The following is a 24,313-nucleotide window of genomic DNA, read 5'->3' as shown; positions in this document are numbered from 1 at the left end:
AGTGACTTTGAGAATGAGGGTTCTCTGTGAAGACTGGCTGCATAACCATTCCTTCCCAAACCATACATGTTCCTAGAAGAAGTATCAGTTTCAGAATTGGAAGTGTATCTATAAATTGAGTTCCATCACTGAAATCACAGTTGATAATCTGAAATGCTTCTGAAGGCAACTGAACCTCCTATTTGGTTGTGCCTTCAATGAGCATCTACATAATTTAATAACAAAGCTGTCGTCCTCTCCTATTAACTGGATGCCAAGACACTGATGAGAGGTGGCAACCGCTTCGGATCTGTCATCATCCTTTTTAGGCTTTTTCCCAGGCTATTAAAAATATTTTTCCTCCAAGTTTTACGCTTTCCAGTAAAGTTGGAGCCATTTCTTTTCTTTTGAGCTGTTCGCTTATCTTGATTTGATGGAATACGAAAAAAAACAAAAACCTTAAGAATCCCTACAGCAACACAGCTCCATCCATTTATTCATGAACAAGCATGGCAGGGATCAAATCAGGGAAGTCTTTGGCTGGAGACATTAATAGAACAGCAGAAAGGAGTTAATCCTGTATTAGATTACAGTGGATAAGAAAACTGTCATCCATTTGGTAGCAGCTTTCTCTAATTCTAATCATCCATGCATTAGGGAAAAGCCTTAAATACACATTAAAAAGGTCTTCAGGCTTTAATGCCATTATCAGTGCTTTCTTCACGGGGGTAGCAATTACTTGTAGTATTGCAAGTAGAGGAGCAGTTCCTTTCCCTGCCAGGAACACTGAGAAAAATCTAAAGTGCTGGTCCAAAAAGAAATCACAGGACTTACTAAATGTGAGGGGGAAATGGTAGTTAAACAGCGGAAAAATTGGACCCACCTTGATTAAGTGATGAAAACTGATATCAGTGAGGCAGATGGACACTGTGTGCCCCCAGATGTGTTGCACTGAGGACACTTCGTCACCTAAGTGGTATTCTGACTTGAGAAGCACAACATGAAGGGAATCAGAAGGGGAAAAAGCATCAGACAGAGAAAAAGCAAAGAACATTTACTTCAAAATGTATTTTTAAAATGACGTTAAAATAATTTTCAAAACTGAATATCTATGTGTTTTCCAATGTTTTTTGAAAGTGTACTTTCAAAATTGTTAATATTATAAAAGGCAACGAAAGGCTGAGGAAGTGTTCCAGATTAAAGAGACATGACAACTAAATGAACTGTGTGATTCTGGATTGGATTCTGTTCAGGAGGAAAATAACGCTATGAAGCACATTCCAATTGGTGAAATTGGAATGTAGGTAATTGATGATCAGATGAAAGCATATCTAGGGAAGTTGGTAACTGCACTGTGATTATGTAAGAGAAGCTCATTCTTGGGGAATGCATACTGAAGTCTTTGGGGTAAAGGTCATGATATATGCAAATAAACCTCAAATGGGATTGGGCAGACTTTGGGTTAGGCAGAGTTTTCAAAAATAATACAAAACCCATCAAAATTAAAAACTTCCATGCTGAGGTAGTTCCGGTTCCGGCGTGTGGGTTTTCGTTCCCAGTGTTCAGTTGCTGCGGTTGGTGGGCAGTAACTGAGCCAAGATGCTGTGGAATCTGCTGGCTCTTCGTCAGATTGGCCAGAGGACCATAAGTATTGCTTCACGCAGACAGTTTGAAAATAAAGTTGCAGAGAAACAAAAGCTGTTTCAGGAGGATAATGGAATTCCAGTGCATCTAAAGGGTGGGATAGCTGATTGATGCCCTCCTGTATAGAGCCACCATGATTCTTACAGTTGGAGAAACAGCATATGCCATATATCAGCTGGCTGTGGCTTCATTTCCCAAGAAGCAGGATTGACTTTATCCTCTCAGCAATCAGTTGGTTCAACTCCATTCAGCTCTCTGTGGACCAGTAATCTGATAACTTGAGTTCTTCTTTGGGGATCAGTATTTATTGACTTGTACTAGCTGCCACCAATAAAGCAGTCTTTACCATGAAGAAAAAACAAAAAAACAAAACAAAACAAAAAACAAAAAACTTCCATGCTTCAAAAGATACTATTAAGAAAATGAAAATGTAAGCCATAGACAAAAATAGAAATATAAGCTACAGGAAAAATATTTGCATAATATAGATTTGACAAAGACTTGTATCTAGAACATATAAAGAACTCTTACAACTCAGTAAGAAAGAATCCAATTTAAAAATAGGCAACAGACATTTCACCAAAGAAGACATATGGATGGCAAATAAGTATATGAAAAGATGCTCAATATTATTAGTCACCAGGGAAATGCAAATTAAAACCACAATGAACATCACTTCATATCCACTACACTGGCTGTAACAAAAAAGACAACAGAAGCGTGGGTTGGTGATAATGTAGAGAAACTGGAATGTTCATACACTGCTAATGGGAGTGTAAAATGGTAAGCTACTTTGGAAAACAATTTGGCAGTTTTAAAGAGATAAACACAAGCTTACTATGGAACCCTGAAATTTTACTCCTAGGAATCTACCCAAGATAAAAGAAAACAAATATTCATACAAAGACATATACATGAATATTCATAACAGCATTATTTTTAATAGCCCCAAACCAGACACAATCCAAATTTCCATCAACTGATGAAAGATAAAAAACATGTGGTATAGCCATACAATAGAATACTATTCAACAATTAAAAGGAATGATATACTGATACATGCTTGTGATGGTTAATTGTTTGTGTTAACTTGACTAGGCTAAGGGATGTTCGATAGCTGAAAAAAATATTATTTCTGGGTGTGTCTGTGAGGGTGTTTCTGGAAGGGATTAGCATTTGCATCAGTAGACTGAGTAAAGAGGATTGTCCTCATCAATTTGGGTGAGCATCAAACAACCTTTTAAGGGTCTGAATAGAACAAAAAGGCAGAGGAAGGACAAATTTTCTCTTTAACTGACCTGAGATATCCTATCTTTTCCTGCCCTGGGACACTGGCACTCCTGGTTCTTGGGCCTTTGGACTCAGACTAGGACTTATACCACTGGCTAGCCTGGTTCTCAGGCTTTCGGATTGGGACTGGAACTATACCACCAGCTTTCCTGGGCCTCCAGACTGCAGATGGCAGATTGCGGGATGTCTTAGCCCGGATGTCTTGAGCCAATCCCTTCTAAAAAATCTCTTTCTATATATGTACTCATTTCCCATTGGTCTATTTCTCTGGTCTGGTTCTCTGGATATGAACAAATGAACCTCAAAAACATCATGCACAGTGAAGAAGCCAGATGTGAAAGACAGCATATGCTATTTAGTTCCATTTACATAAATGTCTAGAAAAGGTAAACCTGTAGAGAAAGCAAGCAGATCAGTTGCTGCCTAGGACTGTGGTGGAAACGGGGTGCTGCAAATGGGCAGAGGAAACTTTGCAGTGATAGAATGTTCTATAACTGTAAGACAGTTGTACAACTCCACACATTTGTGAAGATAACTGAACTATTCACCAGCAATGGGTGGATTTTATGGTATATAATTCATACTTCAATAAAGCTGTTAAAAGAATCAGTACAGATTTTTCTTGATTTAAAATGGGACTATGTCCCAACAAACCCATTGTAAGATGAACCACAAGTCAAAAATGCATTTAAGGGCTTCCTAGGTGGCGCAGTGGTTGAGAATCTGCCTGCCAATGCAGGGGACATGGGTTCAATCCCTGCTCCAGGAAGATCCCACATGCCGCAGAGCAACTAAGCCCGTGAGCCACAACTACTGAGCCCATGTGCTGCAACTACTGAAGCCCACACACCTAGAGCCCATACTCCGCAACAAGAGAAGCCATGGCAATGAGAAGCCTGTGCACCACAACGAAGAGTAGCCCCCACTCACTGCAACTAAAGAAAGCCCGCGCGCAGCAAAAAGGAGACCCAACACAGCCAATAAAATAAATAATAAATTTTTAAAAAAAATTTTAAAAAATGCATTTAATATACCTAATCTACTGAACACCACAGGTTAGCTGCGCCTGCCTAGCTCAGAACACTTACATTAGCCTGCAGTTAGGTAAAATCTAACACAAAGTCTATTTTATAATAAAGCGGTGAATATCTCATGTAATTTATCGAACGGTGGACTGAAAGTGGAAGACGAAACAGTTGTAAATACATTGCTTGTTCACCCTTGTGGTCACGTGGCTGATGGGAGGCTGCAGTTCACTGCCGCTGCCCAGTATCATGAGAGAGGATTGTACTGCAAATCACCAGCCCAGGAAGAGATCAAAATTCAAAGTATGGTTTCTACTGAATGCATACCACACCACTGTAAAGTCAAAAAATCCCAAGTCAAACCAGCGTAAGTTGGGGACCATCTGTATAGCCAATTTCGGAAGGAAGATGTAACAGAGAAGGCTTCCACTCTGTCAGGCCATTCTCGTATGATCGTGGTTGAATCGGAATGTCAATGACTGTTTTGGAGTGAGATGACCACAGATCTTTAATGGCTCATGTAGGAAAGGTAAAGGATTGAGCCAGGTAGTATGTACCATGCATTATGATGGTTCCTTTTCTTACACATATTCTGTTTAATCATCATGACAGCCAACGAAGATGATAATTATTCCCATTCTGCAGGTTTGGGCTCAGAAGTTGTTAGGATGGTGAAGCCCTGTAGTATATCTTGATGAGGCTGGATCTTACACCATGAGACTCATTGGAAGTAGTAGCTGCCACATGGCTACGTTGGCTTGTATAACAAGGCACGGAAGATGTAGAGCTCCGAGCCAGGAATAGTTATACAGTCAGAGACTACATTAATAGAAACAGACTTCAATTTCCTGCTTAGGCAGAGAGGAAATAGCAACCACACAACTATACAACCATTTGACTTTTCAATAGATTAAAAAAAAAAAAACTACAGCAAAGTAATCAATTGAAATTGTATTTCCTTGATATTCCATTATGATAGCAGTAAAGTTTTGCAAAGTGAATTATCACATAATTACATATGATTTAACCTTCCTAAATCAACCTTGGGTTAGTAAATTAACAGTATTCATTTTAAGACTGTATGTGGTTTTTTTAATGACTAAGGCAGGCTTTCCTTTTTCATTAAGATTGCATAACAAATGAATTAATAATGAACAAACAATGGCCAGATTTCTCCACTGCTCAAGTTTCTTGATTTTAGGAGAAGGACATTAGGAAGTTATTTTCAGAAGTGTTCTGATTCAGCAACTTATTACATTATACTGATTTTCTATATATACGTTGTGGGATGTTTAAGAAGGCACCCAAAAAAGAGCTGTTTTTGGCAAACCTTGATAAAGTTCATTGTCTATGAGATTTATCACTATTACAAAACATTTCCTTTGAAAGATGCAAAACTTGCCCACTTCCCTGCTGTGAGGGACATCTGTTCCCTATGGGGGCTCTGACTGACCTGACTGCTGGAAGGTAGAGTATATAGCACGTACATCCTCCAAATATAGTGGTTACCATTAAAATGTATGTAAAAGTGTTTTCAAAATGGCAACTCTAATATATAAATACTACATATGCTGATTATTCTTGAGAAATTTGCTACCACTCTTGGCTCTAAAGGACACATGTATCTATAGAGTTACATTGTAAAATTAGAGATGAGTGTCAGAGAAAAAATTCCCATAGGATAGCTTTATTATCAAACGGGCTTCTGGCTCTGATCATATTTCCTGGACCACTTTAGCATCTACCAGCAGAACTCATCAGAAGACAGTTAAAAAACAGGGCAGGGTGGAAGATGTCCACTGTTCCATTTACCACCTAACTGCAAGCTTGAAGGCCCAGCAAGGAGTGAAGGCAGGGCAGCGTGAGGCTTACTGCTGCTCTTCTCACACTTGAGGGCAGGCAGGACACACATGGGGGGCTTCAGGGATGCCAGATCCTACAGGATCATGCTGACCCTAAGGGCCAATATTACTTGGAGATTAGAGTAAAAACACTGTTATGTTAAATGTAGATTAGAATAGAAAATTCAGAAGGTCCATGAAATTTTACTTTTTAAATTTTATATTTTCAAAATGTAAATGGAAACTTTACATTTCAATTTGGAATATGTCTTCAGTCTACCAAGTGTGTAAATTCCCCAGTATGTAAACTTTGGTAACTAGGGTGTGTGTGTGTACATACGTGTGTATACATGCTCCTGTGGTCCCACTGATGTGTCAGTTTAAGTTTTAGTGAGGTAATGAACAAGAGACGCCTGAAGTCACACACTGGAGCACCAAACAATGAAAGTGGCAAGATCATGGATTCATTGGATATAAGAGCCAGGACTTTACACACCCCCTGTGCCCTCTGTACCTCTCTTCCTCAGCCACTTTATAGCTGAGAACACTGAGGCTGAGAGATGTAGGTAAGTTCTGGGGGTCTCCTTCACAGAGGCAGAGACAGAGGCAGGGCAGGGGCCAGGTCTCCTGCCCCACAGTAGTGGGGCGGATATACTCACAGAGTGCTTCCTGGGTTGCACCCACATTCTGTGCAAATCAAGATGCCAAAGGGCAATAAGGAAGAGTAAATAATATAAAGCTTGAAACATGGTTTTACCCAATGTGTGTGCATTTGTCCTGGGATCTGAACATTAGGAATGTGTAACCAAACACAATGAAATGATAGTTAGTCAGCACAGGCTTGCAGAGACTATGCAACTAAAAATGACTGTGCTAAATGCTTTTCTATTACTTGTCTTTTCCCTTAATCCCATCCGACTCATCGCTTCTATCTCCTAAATATGCATTGTTAAGAATCCCCCAAAGTGATTATTAACAAGTGAGCCAGCCGGTGCTTGTAAACCATTTTACAAACACAAAAGGCTCTGCAAATGTTTATTCTCATTACTGAAACTAATTCAACAACGGTGTAATATAGTACTGCCAGACACTGCTTTTTAGCAATGCTCACTGTGCATGATTGGAAATGACACAGTTCATGCCTGAACCCTGGTTAAACCTGTCAGGTGAGCTGAGGAAAATGCATTCTCCACTTTTCTGTGTTGAGATAATCAAAATGGCCAGACCTGAGTCCTGCATCGTTTAGAGTTATCCTTTCAAGCCTGTACCTCACGCACTACACGCTGGTGCTACGTAAAATGCTTCAAAGTTGTTTAGGTCCTGAAGTGCACATCTTGAAAGAATGGCTTTTCTTGAGGCACCTTGCTTGGTATTAGTAGGTGTGCTCACTGTGTTCTTGGGCATCAAAGGGACAGTGAGGGAACAGGAGATAATTCTAATGTTGCTTTTTAGGGTTCCTTTCTTTCTCTGGGAATGCCAGCCCCTAAAACACAGATACCTCTTATATCACAAAACAGACAGTAGACCTTTTGCTTATGTGTGTATCGGGGTCTGTATTAACTATATTTTCTTATTTCCTGTATTCTTATGCTCTGGCATCTGGGGCCTTGCAGACCTGAGGGAGGACTGCCCCTCCCAGGGTTAGCTAATTCTTAGAGACAGTAAATTTGCCTTTGAGGCTGCCTTTGACATGCAGGCCAACCAATCCTGAGTCCATTCCCACAATTTACCTCCCAGTATCAGGCCCCTGCAGTATGGGACACTATCCTTCTGCCCTAATTACCCCAGGTCCAGGATATGGGCAATTTATAGTCCAGATACTACTAAACTTATTTCAAGTAGCCAATTCTGAACCTGTCTACCCTGCCTCACCCTCTCCTTCCCATGAAAACCACAACAAAGATTCTCACCCATGCTTCCCCTCTGCCTCCCGACTGGCCCTGGTGCTTCCCTGTGTGGCCCTGTGAGGCATGCCAGGCCTGCTCCTTCTAGGGGTCTGTGAGACATTCCTTCATGACAGTTGTTTTCATGTCTCTGTGTCTTACCATACCTGACTGAAACAAATCCCAGGTGCACTTTAAAACAGGATCCCTTACCCAATTTTATTCACAGTCAGCAAGCACGGGGGAAGGGGTGGTTAAATTAGCTCTCTGAATGCATCTCCAATGCCCCCTTTGCCTGGGAGTCTGTTGCTCCAGGAACAGCCGAGGTTGCCAGGCAACACCATCAGGTATGCTGCCTACAGCGCCTGGACAGTTATCACTCTCCTTCAGGATTTATTTACTTAGGTCTTTATGTTTTTAAATTGTGGTCAGGACCAACTTCCTTCCCCTTTCCTCCCACAAAAAAAAATCCTTTATCTTTTGAACAAACACTTTGAGACTTCCAATGGCTTGACAAATGATACAGTGAGCTATCGAGCAAGAAAAGGCATGGACCTCTCAGGTAACCTACAAATTCTAACTATGCCATCAACACACTTCACTTAGTCCTCTTTGGCTCATTGTAACTTCCTGAAAACTTAGGGCAAAAAATCAGCTAGTCCTGTTTTCTTCTCACTCTGACCTTCCCCTGTTCTTATCTCTGGTTTTCAGATTTATCACTTCTATGTGATAGGAAGACCATTTTAATAAAATGTGTTAATGAGATATGATAATTACATTTATAATTGGGGAGAACGGGGAACAGATGTATGATTGTTACTGCTGGGATGGTCCAGGAGAAGAGTGCGTGCGTGTGTGTGTGTGTGTGTGTGTGTGTGTGTGTGGCTGGAGATATACACTGGTCTGGGGGAATGGGAACAAGTTTCAGTTTTGGCTATTTATGGTATCATACTAGGCAAAGAAAAATAGTGGGCCTGTGTCATAAGGGAGAAAAAGCAAAGAAATGCCCTTTGACTCACTAAGATCTCTGACAGTCTTGGTCCAATGTCATTCAAAAATCTTAAGCGTGACTTGACTGACCCTGTGGTGGGCCCAGGGGTGGAGGGGGGCATAATTTCCATGAGCTCCTCCATGCTAAGCCACCCCCTAAACAAACGTACGGCAGAAAGAAAAATCTTGCTTGCTACACAAACATAGTTTCAAGACAAGTCCCCTTAGCACTCCATTCCAAAAACACTGCCAACCCCACCTCCAGCTATACAGAAATTCTGGAGATTTGAGCTTGACCTCCAAATAGACTTGTGTTTACAGGATGTCAAAACATCTAGATTAAAAGAGAAAGATCAGACTCACCAACTGGTTGGTTAACGTATTTGCCACTGAAGAGTTACTCTTTTAATTCCCCCACTGAAATAAATAGAGACAATTTGCCCCTCTTCTTTGAAGCATGGCTTTCTGGCCTCTAGGGCGCCTGGGGGGCAGTGAGCAACAGCAGGCCCAGTGGCATCACCCAACGTCCGCAGGCTTCACCTTCACTAGGCTGCAACCTTTACACTTTCCCCTGATGGTCCCTAGACGGCACTTGCCATGAAGCAAGCATTAACAACCTCACAAAAAACTGATCTTTCCCCCCACAGTGCAGGTTTCCCCAGCGGGGATCTGTGTAGGACTGCCACCTCTCTCTGTGAGCTCAAAACAGGGAGTGGGGCAGGCAGCTCTCCTGGAAACCTACCCTAAACAAGTAATCTGGAAGAATGAAAAAAAGCCATGAGCCATAAGATGTTCTTTGTAGTTATTTATCATTCTAAAAAGAACTGCATGCAGACTAAATGTTAAATTGTAGAAAGACAGTTAACTAAAATGTCAGCACTGCACGGCGGTTTTGAGCACAGACTAGCATATGCCTGTCTTTGCCGCTCACGGACTGTGTGACCTTGTGCAAGTTACCTAACCTCTCTAAGCCTTGATTTCCTCATCCATAACATCTATAACATGAGCGTAATAGTAATTAGGTGTGTGACATGAGTTGATAAATACTATGAGGATGAAATGAGTTAATATTTATTATAATATTTATGTACCTGGTACGTGGAAACCACTATGTAAGTATTTGATAAACAAAGTGGTACCTTTTCCAGATGGAGAATGTTGCAGCTGTTACAAAGATCATTATCAAGGTTACACAGCAATGAGGATAATGCTTATAATAGAAAAGGTCCCATGAAATCATAAGTACTCCATATAAAATATGAATATGAAAATTCATCAAGGGACAACAGAAAATGAAAACAGTTGCACTGAGATTCGGGGCCATCTTGTTTTCCAGACATTCTGTATAGCTTTTGTAAGTTTTAAGGAAGTTTTGACAAGGTTTGTGAGGTGGCAGTGGGAAGGAAACATTCTTCCCGGGCCCCTGGTTGGAATGAATCACCTGGTCCTTCTGGCAGAGCTGCTTGTTCCACCAAGAGTTAATAAAAAGCTACTGATAAAATCCTCAAAGAGGGAGATAATTGGGGAAAGAGGTTTCAGCAGCCAGGAGGGGAAAGAGGGACTAAAGTCAGTGGGCAGGCACTTCCTTGCCGCCTACTCCCTGATTTGCTAGTGGTGTGGTCCATGGGGGGAGGACAGGAGCTCAGAGCATCTTGGCAAGTTAGATGGAAAAAGACATCAAAGAGATCAAAGCATTTGGGACTTACAAGGTAGGGACAGAATACACTCATTTGTCAGGGGCTTGTCCACAGTTAGTGAAAAAAACAACTCCAACAAAAGAAATCAACACCAACACAAAGCATCCCTCCCTCTCCTCCTCTGACCTTGATATCTTATCAGCCTTTCCCAGGAGGGCAGCCTCTTCCCCAGGACAAAGCAACTTGGATACAGCAGTCCTGCCCTCTGTGTTTCCCCACATCCCCCTCTTTACTCCCTTCTCATAAGAAAAGATTCTCAAGGGATACAAAGAAACCTTAGAGATTGCCTCAGCCAGTGGCACTCAAGTCTGGTCCACAGCCCACTCCTGGGGAACTTAAATATATACAGGTCCCTGGGTTTTAAGAAGTAGCAGCTCTGGGATGGGGCCAAGATTCTGCATTTTTACTCTCTTCCAAGGCGAATCCCAGTCATGTGTGGGAATTATAAATCACCTAGATCATCTTAGTGATAGGAAGCAACTGACCCAAATCTTTCCCTTTTCCTTCTACCTCCTGGTCACTTTCTATTTTCTTCTCCACCCTCACCTTACTTCTTCCCCTACCTCTCTCAAAATCTTTCCTTTCCTGAGCTAGGATTGGCATTTTAACTACAAAAATGAAAACCTCAGCTGGGGGAAGGGAGGTTGACAATCTTCTGTCACTAATAAACACGCTGGCATTGTTCCAGCACGGCCCAATATCCTGACATCTGTCTCAGACAGAGAGAAGTATGTCTGAGCCATGCACACATCTGTCCCGGCAACGACGCAGGGCCAGGATGAGACGCTCTAAATTAAGTGAGTGAGCTCTACGCCTAATGTGCGTCATTAGTGCATCTGCATGCATTTAAGGAAAAGCCACTGTTAGCCTGGTGCTGCGCTGACCTCCATCAGAAAGAGGGTCTGAGACTCAGCTCAGACCTGGGCCTTGTTCTATTGTCTTGATCACATATCTGAGGACCAGGCTCCCCAAGACAGTGGGGACAGCCGGCATCATCAGGGGTCCGTCATCCTCAATAGTTCGTACTCTCTATTCTTCCTCCCACCTAATAAGAAAGCTGTCTGCTTAGATTCTATACCTTTGAATCAGACACATTTTCATTCAAACCTGGTTTCCAGCAATTATACTGATACGCCCCCCATGTTTGTTCCTGACCTTTCTGTGCTGGCCTGCAGCCCCCCTGTCCACCAATGGCCCCAACGACCTTCTGTCCTGCTCCACTGTCTTCTGCCACACCGGTGGCCTTGGTTCAGGCAGGTCCCTCCTCCAATCTGTCCATCTCCCCATGAGGAGTGGGACAGAGACCTGGAGAAGCATAAACTTCAATGGAAATGTCAGATTATCGCTTTTTGTTAGTGTTTTTTGGGCAGACTAGTAACCTGGTATTAACAGTTTATGCTTACGTGGTACTTCTTGGTTAGCCTGGCTACATGATACTTTGAATTTGGTAAACAGAGGCAGAAACTTGATTTCTTTGTGCAACAGATTTTTTTGGTACACTTTGTGTGTAAGTATAAATCCCTGTGAGTTCTAGGTACCTTGCCTCTTGTGTGCAATTCCTGTTTTAACAGTGTAATGGTTACTTTATGTTTAACAAACTCAAAAAAGCAAGGGCTTTGGGGGCAGATACTCTGAGATTTAAATTCCGACTTTACTGCTTTGATAGCTTTAATGTTTCTTTTATTACTCTGGCTTAGTTTGTTTTTTGCCTGCCTTTAGTATTCAGTAAAATTCTTTTAAAAACTTAAACATGACTAAGAGAAAACCAAGAAAAAAGGGACTTTTGTTAACATTTGACCGCGAGTATTAAAGGTAGACACACGCAGTCATTAGACATACTAGGAGCAGCAGGAATGGAAATAAGGGAGAATGTTGGAGAAATAGTTTAGACAAGAGCCCTTCCCAGTGTTAAAACGCTCTGCCTTGGTTTTTCATTTTAGTAGGAGAGGTTGTTGCCGACTGACAGCCGCATTACCCTTTGTTGGCTAGAGAATGTTTCCATCCGGGGGCCTTGGTGAGCGCCCACCCCGCCCTCTGTGGTTCTCACGTCTCCAGGGGGCCAGCTGCGGTGTTGGTGCCGCTTACCCAGCAGCACCACCTCCAGCCTGGAACTGTTTATCCGTCTGTAGTGGACGAGGCAAAGGAGTGTAACCAATAGCCCAGCAGCCAGTGGAGGCCCTAACATTGCACTCATTATCTCCTTCCCGGCTCTCTCAGTGCCCTAGGGGATATGAAGAGCCTGGTCTGGATGTTGGGACCTCCTGGGTTCCAGGCCTGGTTTTGCCAAAGGATGCTTTTGGGCAAGTGACGCACACTTCTGCTCTTCACTGGAAAAGTAAGGGGATTTTCTAAATTACAGCAACTGACCCTGATGTTGGGCTTTATAGTTCACATGCTTCCAGCAGATTTCACTTCATGCTCACTGCTTCCCAGGTAGGCAGAGGTGTTGTCACCGTGTCCATTTACAGATAAGGAAACTGTGGGTCACGGGGTTATCTAATGGTCCAAGGTCACATGGCTGGACAATGGCAAGTAGGTATGGAACCAGAGCTCTGCTCTGCTCACTTCTCCATCCCTCCTTCTTGGTGAGTTGCTCTAAACAGCGTCTTTCAGATCTCAAATGCTATGATTCTCAGGGTTTGGGGCAAACTTTGCCTAGTTTCTGGATCAAAAATTTTGGAAAACTTATACTAATCTCTAAACTTGTCCTTTTAATGAAGCAAACATGAGAAAAAAGCTTACAATTTATACGTTAATAATATGTGACGTTAGCATCCCAAGTTTTATCTAAAGTCGTTATTGCCCCATGATTTGTTGTTATAAAAGTACATAGTGGAGAGTAGCTGAAAACAGCCTTTAACGTGATAGATAAACCCCAAATGCTTTTGCCCACAGTAACACTCCTAGTGTTGGTGAATTTTTATTTCAGGCAAGGAGTGTACATTATTCAGTCGGTGGTTCTGCTCTCATTAGATTGAAATGGCATATACATTCATTTCTTTAAAAAGAATCCTTCAGGAAACAGTAGGGACATATGGATGCTTGAATCTCATAAATCTGAAATTACTCCAATTGTGAATCAGCCCATATCGGTTAAGGGAATGGGCTGGCCTATCATTTCCTGAACTCCACCACCTCAGTAGCAGCCATTTAATAAGCGCTGACGTGCATTTAGTTTTAATTAGTTTCCATCAATAGTGATAGAAGTTTAAAAAATAATCAAGCAAACCAATAAAAATACATCTCAATGTTGCTACTTGGGAATCAAATTGATTCTATCCTTTTGCAGATGAGAGAATTATCACAAGAGGCAAAGCCCCCATCTCCAGAAATAATCCTTACACCAGTATTTAAATTAAATTGTCAGGAAATAACCACATTTGAAGGAAGTCGAGAAAACATCCTGAGATGAGTTATCAGGAGGTGATGGCTCTGCGACATAACACTGCATGTTTTTATGGTTTTATAGTTTTCTTTGGCTTCTCAACTCTAAATTAGAATTTTTAAAAAAGTAAAACAAATAGCAAAAAATGGTAGTTTCACTTTTTATTACCACATTCTTCTAGAAGTTCAAAGAATTTTAGAGCCATGTGGCTATCAGCTCAAAACAGCTCTAGGGTTGTAAGATTTTTACTGGACAATAAAACTTTCTTCTTTATGTTTAATACTATCACTTTCCTTGTGCCTGCAGATGCCCTCTATTTTTATAAAGAGGAGAAATACAAATGTTCATTATCCAAAAAAGCAATTGTAGTAAATTAAATTCACTCAAATCACATCACAGAGGACTAAACACTTCAGAGAGTAGAAATTAATATTCAGACATAACAAATGCAAGCTCTTCTGCATACTAGTCTAGTCTATCTTTGGCAAAAGGATGGCATTGTTCCAAGCTGTGGCATCTCCCCTCTGTGTGCTGAAGCTGCTTCCCATGTTACCAGCTGCCATTGGAAGTAATTCTAAGATTCAGGTTGACAATTTCTTAGCTCTTCTGTTGTACACTCTAATTGAGATGATGGTCCCTGCTTCCAACCTAAACTAGATCAGACTCTGATATAAGAAAAGTCTTCGATTATATTTAAAAAAAAACCTCTCCTATACATAAAATGTGCACATGTTCTATGCCTTTCATTTAAGTGGAAAAAGAGGAAATGGACTTCCTTCAGCTGCACAAAGGATCCTTAACTATTTAGCCAGGAAAATCAACGTTCTTCTCAGGAAGGAACTGGAATAAAGGACCCTAATTTGTTAGGTGCTTCAAAGTTGGCTCTGGCTAAGGGCAGGAAGTTGGTAAGACGAATCCTTAAGATCCATTCCAACTCAGGAATGTGTATTGTGCTAATCTTTAGCCTGAAGTGCATCTAATCCAATGCTGGACAGTGTCCAATCTCATTCATTTAATAGCCAACATTTGTTAGGGGCTTACTATGTGTGAGGGCTTGTGCTAAGCTTGGGGACAGATACAAAGAGGGTTTCTGCCCTTGAGGAGTGTGATAAAGGCTTTCAGGGAGGGAAGTGCTAACTTCAATGGGAACCCAAGGGAAGGCATGACTGACTCCAGCTGCGGGTTCAGTATTGAAGAAAGCTGGGGCCAGATCCTCTGATGAATGGCAGACTGTCTAGATGGAAATGCTCTCAGTGAGAGTTAACATTTCCTGAAAGGTACCTACTGGTAAATTGATTCTTCTTTGTGTCTCAGAAAAAGCAACCTGCCTTACAAGGTTGAATTATACAAGGTTCTGTTCCCCATTGTTCTTAAGAAATAGCACCACATTTGTAGCATATATCCCTTTTCTAGAAACTCCATTCACATGCAATCTCCCCCATTATTCCCGGACGCAAAAAGTACACAAAGCATGCTATTATACCAATTTTATAGGAAGCGGAACTGAGACAGGAGAGAACGTTTCACTTGGCCAGGTGATTTGGCTTAAGTTAAACAAGTAAGTAGCATATGAAACAGAACAGGAAGCCAAGTGTCACCTATCTCAAGCCCAGAGCTCTTCACAGAGCTTTGTTTGAACAAATTAACAATAATAAATTCAGAATTCTACAATACGGAAACTGTGGCTAGGGCACCGTCTGTCTGTTTGGGCAAAGGAGGGCAGGACTTTGCACTTGAGAGTATGGGATAGATGCTTGAAAAACTTGATGAAACCTGTCTCTGGGGTTCCCATAGCAGGCAGGCTAAAAACCATACAAACTCACTGCCAACTGCAAAGCACTTTGGCGTGGGCTGCTCCTGCCGAGGTATTTTATAAGCAGCCGAGTTCCAAGACCCCGCCATGTTGTTTTTCTCTCTTATGATGACACTCAGTGCCAAAGCAAAGGGCAAGCAAGAGGCAGGCGCGGTAGGATCACAGGAAAGCTTGAGACCAACCCAGACCCTGGTGCTGTGCCTACGAGGACTGAGCAAGGAACTTACCACCGGTAAGGCTGAAACTGCAGAGCTGGAGGGGAGCTTGGCAGTGAGATCTTCGTTAATAGAAATCTTATTAAGAACCCTGATGCTTACAAAATAGCTTCCTTGCCACCTGAACACTTTTTTGTAGTTTGAAAACCCGCACTTTCTTGAACTTGCCACGCATGAATATTCACCTATATCTGTACACATGCCATTTTATATCCATGTGAAAAGAATTTTCTGCTTCCCTTTGCCAATCTGGTAAACTTCTACTCACCCTTCGAGATTCCCATGAAGTGTTTTCTAACAGAAACATCTGAGGCACTTAAACATACAAATTCGTGGGCCTCATCTCCTCTGTACTAAATACAGACTTCTGTTCTTATTGAGCTCCTGGGGGGATTCAGGTGTACAGTCAGGATCGGAAACCACTGCAGATCCACTGCAAAATGGTTTTAACAAGATTGGAAACCACTGAAGATCCATTGCAAAATGGTTTTAACAAGAGATGATTTACAGAGGGAGTCACTCCAAACTTTCCAGGAAGGGGAGGAGGTGCAGAGAGAGAATCTGGTTCTTGTTAACTTTCTCCTTAGCCAAGGAGAAAGGCCAAGGGGGAAAGCAAAGGGGCTGAAATGGCTCCAGACGCTCTGGGAACCCTGCCCTCTGAGCGTGATGGCTTCATCAAGGGCACAGGAGCGAGACAACGAGCAGGCTGAGGAACACAGGACGTCGGGGCCTGTAATCAATGAGCCTGCAATTTTCTCACGGGTGAGGCTCAGGGAAATTCTACAGCTCTGTGAAGGCTGCACCTGTCCCATAAAGAAATCCAGTGGTGGTAATTTAAACTTTTTTTTTTTCTGTTATTTCCATTTATAAGGTTTTTAAAGGGTGCCAGAAGGAAAACAACCTACTGCTTGAATGACTGATGGTTCTAACTGCTCTTAACATTTTTGGTATTAACTTCTATACGTTACCCGTAGTTGAAGAAAAAACATCCCCTCGTGGCCCTCCACTCCCGAATTCATAAAACATCTACATACAAAAGCAAAATACTGTTAAGTTGTTATTATGTGACAGCTGGTGTGAGTACAGTGTAGATCCCATTTAAAACAGCTAAGCATTTTAGCATCTCATATCACCAGAACGTGATTTCTTATTTGCATAAAATCTCCAGGCCCTTCTTTGTTTGGCATCGTGACTGAGCTATAGTACGGAGCTGGTGCAATTATTTATCACCTTTGCTCCCTCATTCTCCAAGTTCAGGTTCACTGAAACCAGTGTAGTGAGGTAATCCACAGAGAAGAAAAGTTATACACCGGTTTTCTTTTGCTTTTTCATGAATTATTCTATCTGATAAAGGCCAGTTCTCATTAGCCTTCTGTTTATTGTACAGCTTAACTTCAGGACTCTGTTTCTGAATGAGTTTATTTTTTTGTTAAGAGATAACTAACAAAGTTAAGGGGCTGAGAGTTGGCTTACCTCCTTTAGGTCTTTACCAAAGTGCCATCTTGGCGAGGCCTTCCCCGCCACCTTATCTAGAATGCCACCTTCCTGCCCCACCACATTTTCTATGCTCCCGGCTTGCTTTGTGCCCTTCTTAGCACTTATCAAACATAGTGTAGGCTTAGTGTTTGGTAGTTCTGGTTATGACCTGTCTTCCCACCAGGACATAAGCCCCACCAGGGAGGCATTTTTGTCTGTCTTGTTCACTGCTGTATTCCCCGTGCCTAGCACAGCACCTGGCAGGCAGTAGGTATTTCTTAAGTATGGGTGAACGAGTAAGTGGGTGAACCTTACTCTTTCTTCCCTCCCTCCCTTTTTTCCTTCCTTCTTCTCTCCCTCCCTCCTTCCTTCCCTCCTTCTTTCCTTGCGAGCATTATTTTTTATTGTGGCAACATATACATAACAAAAAAGCTACCATTTTAACCCTTTAAAAACACTGTGCATTTCAGTGGCATTAATAAGCACATTCACATTGTTGTGAAACCATCGTCACCATCTACCTCCAGAACTTCTTCATCTTCCCAAACTGAAACTCTGTGCCCTTTAAAGGCTAACTACCCAGCCCCAGGCAACCACCATTCTACTTCATGTCTCTGTGAATTTGATTATGCTAGGTACCTCATATATGCGGCACCATACAATATTTGTCCTTTTCTATCTGGCTTATTTCACTTAACATGATGTCTTCAAGGTTCATCCATGTTGCAGCATGTGGCAGAATTTTCTTCCTGAATAATATTCCATTTTATGGATAAACCACATTTTAAAATAGAGATATAGGGACTTCCCAGGTGGTGCAGTGGTTAAGAATCCACTTGCCAATGCAGGGGACATGGGTTCAAGCCCTGGTCCGGGAAGATCCCACATGCCATGGAGCAACTATGCCCATACTCCACAACTACTGAGCCCACATGCCACAACTATTGAAGCCCAGTCCGTGCTCCACAACAAGAGAAGCCACTGCAATGAGAAGCCCGTGCATCTCAACAAAAAGTAGCTCCTGCTCTCTGCAACTAGAGAAAGCCCGCCTGCAGCAACGAATACCAAACACAGCCAACAAATAAATAAATTTATAAAAAAATAAAATTGACATATGCATTGTGTAAGTTTAAGGTGTATGTCTTGAGTTGATATAGTTATATACTGCCTTATGAGTACCACTGCAGCTTTAGCTAACATCTTTATCATGTCATACAACTATCACTTTTTTTGTGTGGTGAGAACATTTAAGATCCAGGCTCTCAGCAATTTTGAAATATAGAATACCGCACTGTGGACTGTAATCACTGTGCTGTGCATTAGATCTCCAGAACTCATTCATCTCCCCAGTGCAAGTTTGTCCTCTTTCACATCTTCCCAATCCCCCCATTCCCCAGCCTCTGGTAACCATCATATTTTACTCTCTGTTTCTATGCGTTTGCTTTTTAAAGACTGTACATAGAGGTGATATCATACAATATTCATCTTTCTGGCTTATCTCACTAAGCATAATGCCCTCAAGGTCCATTCATGTTGTCTCAAATGGCAGGATTTCCTTCTTACAGCTGAATAACATTCCAGTGTATATATACCATATTTTCTTCATCCATTCATCTATTGATGGACACTTAGGTTGTTTCCATACCTTGTTTATTTTGAATAATAATGCTGCAGTGAAAACGGGAATGTAGATATCTTTTTGATAGTCTGTTTTCATTTCCTTTGGCTATATACCCAGAAGAGGGATTGCTGGATCCTGTGGTAGTTGTATTTTTAATTTGAGGAATCTCTGTACTGTCTTCCATAGTGGATGAACCAAGTTACATTCCCACCAACAGTCTACAAGAGTTCCCTTTTCTCCACATTCTCCCTAACACTTGTTTTTCCCTGTTTTCTTGATAGCGGCCGTTCTAACAGGTGTGCAGTGATCTTCATTTTTGGTTTTGATTCTCTGATGACTAGTGATATTGAGTACCCTTTCAGGTACTTTTTTGGCCATTTGGGTATTTTCTTTGGAAAAATGTCTATTCAATTCTTCTGCTCACTTTTTTAAATTGGATTACTTGTTTTTGTCATTGGTGGTGTTTATTAAGGTTGTATGAGTTCTTTATATATTTGGATATTAGCCCTCTATCCATTACATGGTCTGCAAATATTTTCTCCCATTCCATAGGCTGCGTTTTCACTTTATCATTTCTTTTGCTGAGCAAAAGCTTTTCCGTTTGATGTAGTCATATTTGTTTTTGCTTCTGTTGTTTTCCCGCAGCACTGCCCCCGCCCCTCCGCAAACAGCTGTGCCCTGGGGGAGCATGTGTGGTGCAGCTTCAGAACCACGGATAGAGTGGTTAGATGCAAACCCTTGGGCAAGGTTTCCCATCTTATAGGAAAGAGAAAATAAAAGTGTCTACCTCATAGGTTTTGTTTTGCTTTTCATTATGTGGAAATATTAAAGCTACATAAAAGCACACAGAATAAAACATATCCCATCACTAAGACCCAAAACCATTCAATTATGGCCAACTCTACCCCAGCCATACCCCGTATACTCTGTTGCCCAAAACTGACACACAAATCCCAAGTTTCGTCTGCAAATATTTCAGCACCTTTTAGGTTCCTCATGAGAATTAAATGAATTAATGACTGTAAAGCATTCAGCAGAGGCTGAGCATCCTGAAGTATAGGGTATTGTTACCACTGTCATCTCAGCACCAGCAGCTGTACCACACGCAAGCACTCTGCTCCCCTCCTGGGATGCATCATACAGGTAAAAAGTAGCGTGTTTCATGTGATTTTCCCCAATATAAAGGAATACCCACGAACACAGAGACCAGGGCCCCTGCAAACGCACTCACCATCCCCCACACAGGTTTTAGCAAACATTCTCTCCACAAGGAACTTCTGTGTACCCACCTTGGAGAATACACGGCATTCAAATGGCATCGGATGCCGTTGATCAACAACCGAGCCACATTGAGTTCAGTCTGATTTCTTGGTTCTGGGTAGAAATGTTCTCTGGGTAAGAGATAAAATTAAGTTCTTTCCTGCCTCCTGGCACTTCAGATACAGTGGTGTTTTGCTAAATTAAGTATATCAGAATGCTGCTAATCTAGTATAGCACGATTTTGGAAGAACTAGGAAAAGTCATTTTAAGGAGAGAGGTCCCAACTTCATGTAACTGCCCACATACACATTTGTTGTGTGAGGGGCACAGCTGCTAATCTATCCAGCTGTTCGAGGTGTACAAATGAATATGAGGGCAAGAAACAATTGGTATTTTCTCTTAACAATTACATATAATTCTCCCTTCCCTCCCAGGGGCTTCATTACAATGTAACTTAAATTGTTGCCATCTTGGTGTCTCTGGCTCCATCATCCTGAACCCAGCCCAAGTGAGGGAGGGTGATATCCGGAACATTAAACACTCCTCTGACTTTTATGCCATAGCAGCAAATTCTCCATTTAGCTCTCCTGAATTTGCTTGCTGGGGAACCTAAGTGATTATCTGTGTTCAACAAAATTGAGCAAATTATTGATCCCTACTGTTTGATTTACAGTCTGTTTGGTTTACTGATCTGAGAGAGGCCCTCACTAAAATTCTTTGGGTTTTACTTAGCCCAAGGGCAAAATTTACAACCAAACCATCTACAGCCAGCATCCATTTCTTTTAGGCTCTAAGCATATCTTAGACTGGGAAGTTGTTTTGGAATCTTATCAGCATACCCTCTCTCACAACATTCATTTTATTATAATTTGCTATCAACATTACATCATAATTTCAATCTAGCTCCCCCCAAAGACAACCAGCAATCTCACACAAAAGAGCTAATAAAATCATCCTGAAAAAACAGAGTGAATTGGCTAGAAGTAACTCTATTAACCCCCACGCAACTTAGGAGGGTAGGAACTCAGCAAAACTGTATTTGTCAGTAGCTTGTTCGGGGAGTAAATATATGTGAGATGTTGCATCGTATCCTTGAATACTGCATGGTGCTTCGTTCAAACAGTTTTTCCTGGGTTAATGGAATCATTGACGGAGGTCACTTATACCCATAAACATACTCACAGCCTTGATTTACTTCTAAGAAGGTTTTATGAGTAAGGCTTTGGGAGAATTTTAATCCATATTCTTTATCTGTGATGTGCTCGTTATTTCCTGAACCCCACTACATAAAACTGTCTGCAGCAGGTGAATTATTAAAAATACCAAGAACCTTCTTGCCAGCCACACTCTCAATCCCTATGGCAGTGAGGCAGGACTTTGAGGGACCTGAACCTCTTACTTGTCCAGCCTCCCTGCCTACTCTGAAAGCAAAGAGGAGCACAGGATTCAAGGATTCAATGTTCAAGCTGGAAAAATAGAGAATGTGAGAATTAATTAGATGAAAATCTAAGAACACAGGATCAGAGAAGCAGATAACAGAGTCTACATGAAGAATCAATCCCTTTCACATTTGGTCTGTTTTCTGCTTTCCTGATAAGAGGAGCTTTTTTGGTTACGAAGGCAGTGGTGATGGAGCCACCAGACCTACCCAGACCTCACTGGGTACCCAGGCATGCTCACCACTGGTCAGCGGCCAGGGGCCAGAGGTTTCACTACTGCTTTGCTCCTCTTGTTACTGCTCTATTCCAGCCCTAGGCTGATACAGGTACAATATGTGGATCACATTTTGGAGTCCCTTTCAGGATCATTAAAAAGTCAGGTGTGATAAAATAAAGATGATCACAGATGCTCTGCTATTCCTCCCACTGAGAGGTAGAGCCTCATTCCCTTCCCATTTAAATCTGGGTCTGCTTTAGCGACTTGCTTGACCAATAAGATGCAATTTAAGTGACTCCTGGGACCTCCAAGGCTAGGACCTAAGAAACTTTGCAGCATCTGTCTGGCTGTCTTGAGACAGCCTCTCTGGCTGCCCTGAGATGCCATGCAAGAAAGCCAACTACCCTGAGACCGCTCTGCAGGCAAGGCCAGATGTGGGTGCTCCAGCTGACAGTCAGTGCCAGCTGAGCTCAGCCTTCCAGCTTTCCTTGCTAAGATATGGGAGCAAAGCTGTCTGACAGCCTCCAGGCCAACCCACCTGCCAGCCGAATACCGCTAAACATTCTTAGTCAATGCCCCGTGGAGCAGAAGAATCCCCTAGCTGAACCCTGTCCTCCACTTCTGTCGTCTTAAATTATGAGCTGTAATAAAATGGTTGTTGTTTGAAGCTGCTGAGTTTTAGGGTGGTTTGTTACACAGCAGTGGATAACAGGTACACTGCCTCCCTGCACCATAGCATGACTGCCACTTCTAGAGCTAGAGCCTAGAGCCTGGTGTGCTGTTGAACGACTAGTGGACTGGATCAGCTAAGGGCTCTCAGGGTCACGGCTAGTCTGGAGGAGACCATAGAGAGTGATGCTGGCTTTGTTGAAAGGGTATCAAGACTGGTGAGGGGTGTTAGGGAAAGTATTCAAGAGGAATTTGGGTGTGTGGGGTTTTGGTTGAGTGTCATATAGAATGGATTACTTCAGTGATTTGGAGGAGGTTCCAGGAGAGAAAGAGATCCAGAAAAATGACCTCAGTTCCCTAGTTTAGACATTGAATTTTTAAAACACATTGACTATGTTTTTAGAGAAGAAGGGAAGGATGGGACCAGAGAAGAAAGGGTAAAAATCACTGCTGTGGCCCCTCACCTGGAATATCAACAGAAAAGTGAGCAAAAAGAAGATGCCACGTGGCTTTACGTGGGAATTTCATGAAACTAAACACGTCCGAGTTGGTCACAGGATGAGGTATCCATTCATTCCGGTTTGCTTGACATAGTCCCTATTTAAGTCTATTATTCTGGGGTAATTATTAAGAACATTCTCTTTCACTCTCAAAAGGATCTTTCTGGATAATAAATTATGTGCTTGCCCTATTCTAGGGGCCTGTGTGGCTCAGTGGAATAGAGTTTCGAACACACTTCGTATCATCTCATTAAGATAATATAGAAGGGCCTCATTGAAAGTTTGTGGGGTTCTGCTCTGGAGTGTTGTTTGTGTTTAGATTTGATATTTCATATATTCACTCAGCAAATATTTAATGAGAGCCTATTGTACTGTTTTCTTTCATACTCGTGGCCAGATGCTTGGGAAATGATGAATGTAGGCGTGAAAAACTTTTTACTTGTGTGTTATGATTAGAAATGTATTGGAGGGGACATCACCACTGGTCAAGACAGTTTTGTAAGTTCGTATTTTGATGTATTTCTCCCTTTGCCCCAAGCGCAGAGCAATGCCAGTTATAACACAAAAACAGAAAACTAAAAAGACACAGCTGAACTAAATAACAAGATAAACATACCCACGGGCCAGAAATGGAACAGAAAGGTAAAGCAGTGAAAACTGCTAAAGTTCCAGGCCAGCAGGGCATCCATCTGGAGGCAGGCAGGCAGTGATGGAGTTTAGCTCTGGCAGGAAAAAAGGGACTAATGATACTCACAGGACCTAGGAGGTGGGAACCAGGCTCGTAGCTTGAGGTCAGGGGCTGAGGTGGGGCTCCACTGCTTGTGAAAATAGAGTGAAAAAATGGGTCTAGCTACTGCTTGGGGCTGCAGTTCTAGCAGGTGGAAAGTCCAGGGAGGAGGAAGACCAAAGTCATGGTCTGATGGCAACTGAATCAAGCCACCCACAGGTCTCTCCACATTCACCATCTCACTCTGGAGCAGGAGCTTCAACACACATTTTAAGACGTAGTTTGACCACCATATAACCCAGCCATTCCACTCTTGGGTCATATCAGAAAAAAACAAAAACACTAAACGAAGTAGTACATTCCACTTGAAAAACAGAAAGAAATTATAAAGCAAAGAATGCAAAAATAAGAATAAGAAAAGTTACCAATTGAAATGTTGGTAATTAAATATACATTCATCAAATAAAAAAAGTTAATGCATGGAATAAACCTTAGGCAGTGATACCGTGATTTAGTAATTAGTGAACTGGAAGACAAAACTGAGGCATGAAGCCAGGTCTAGCACAAAAGACAAAGTGAAATGTTCTAGTAGAAAAACTAGTAGAAAAGGAGGGCTGTGGATCATTGTTGGCTTGAATAAGT

General features: G+C 41.9%; 1 protein-coding gene and 1 pseudogene across 4 annotated transcripts in view; one reads left to right on the top strand and one right to left on the bottom strand.

Annotated features, from left to right (window-relative positions):
• Positions 1–24,313, bottom strand: part of TMEM108 (transmembrane protein 108) — a 335,235-nt gene that overhangs the window by 74,086 nt on the left and 236,836 nt on the right. The gene's annotated exons all lie outside the window — the stretch shown is intronic.
• LOC130856090 (cytochrome c oxidase subunit 7A2, mitochondrial-like) lies at positions 1,566–1,963 on the top strand (annotated as a pseudogene).

This window comes from Hippopotamus amphibius, chromosome 6 (genome assembly GCF_030028045.1).
Source record: "Hippopotamus amphibius kiboko isolate mHipAmp2 chromosome 6, mHipAmp2.hap2, whole genome shotgun sequence".
NCBI classification, from domain to species: domain Eukaryota; kingdom Metazoa; phylum Chordata; class Mammalia; order Artiodactyla; family Hippopotamidae; genus Hippopotamus; species Hippopotamus amphibius.
This window is presented reverse-complemented; position numbering and strand designations above follow the sequence as displayed.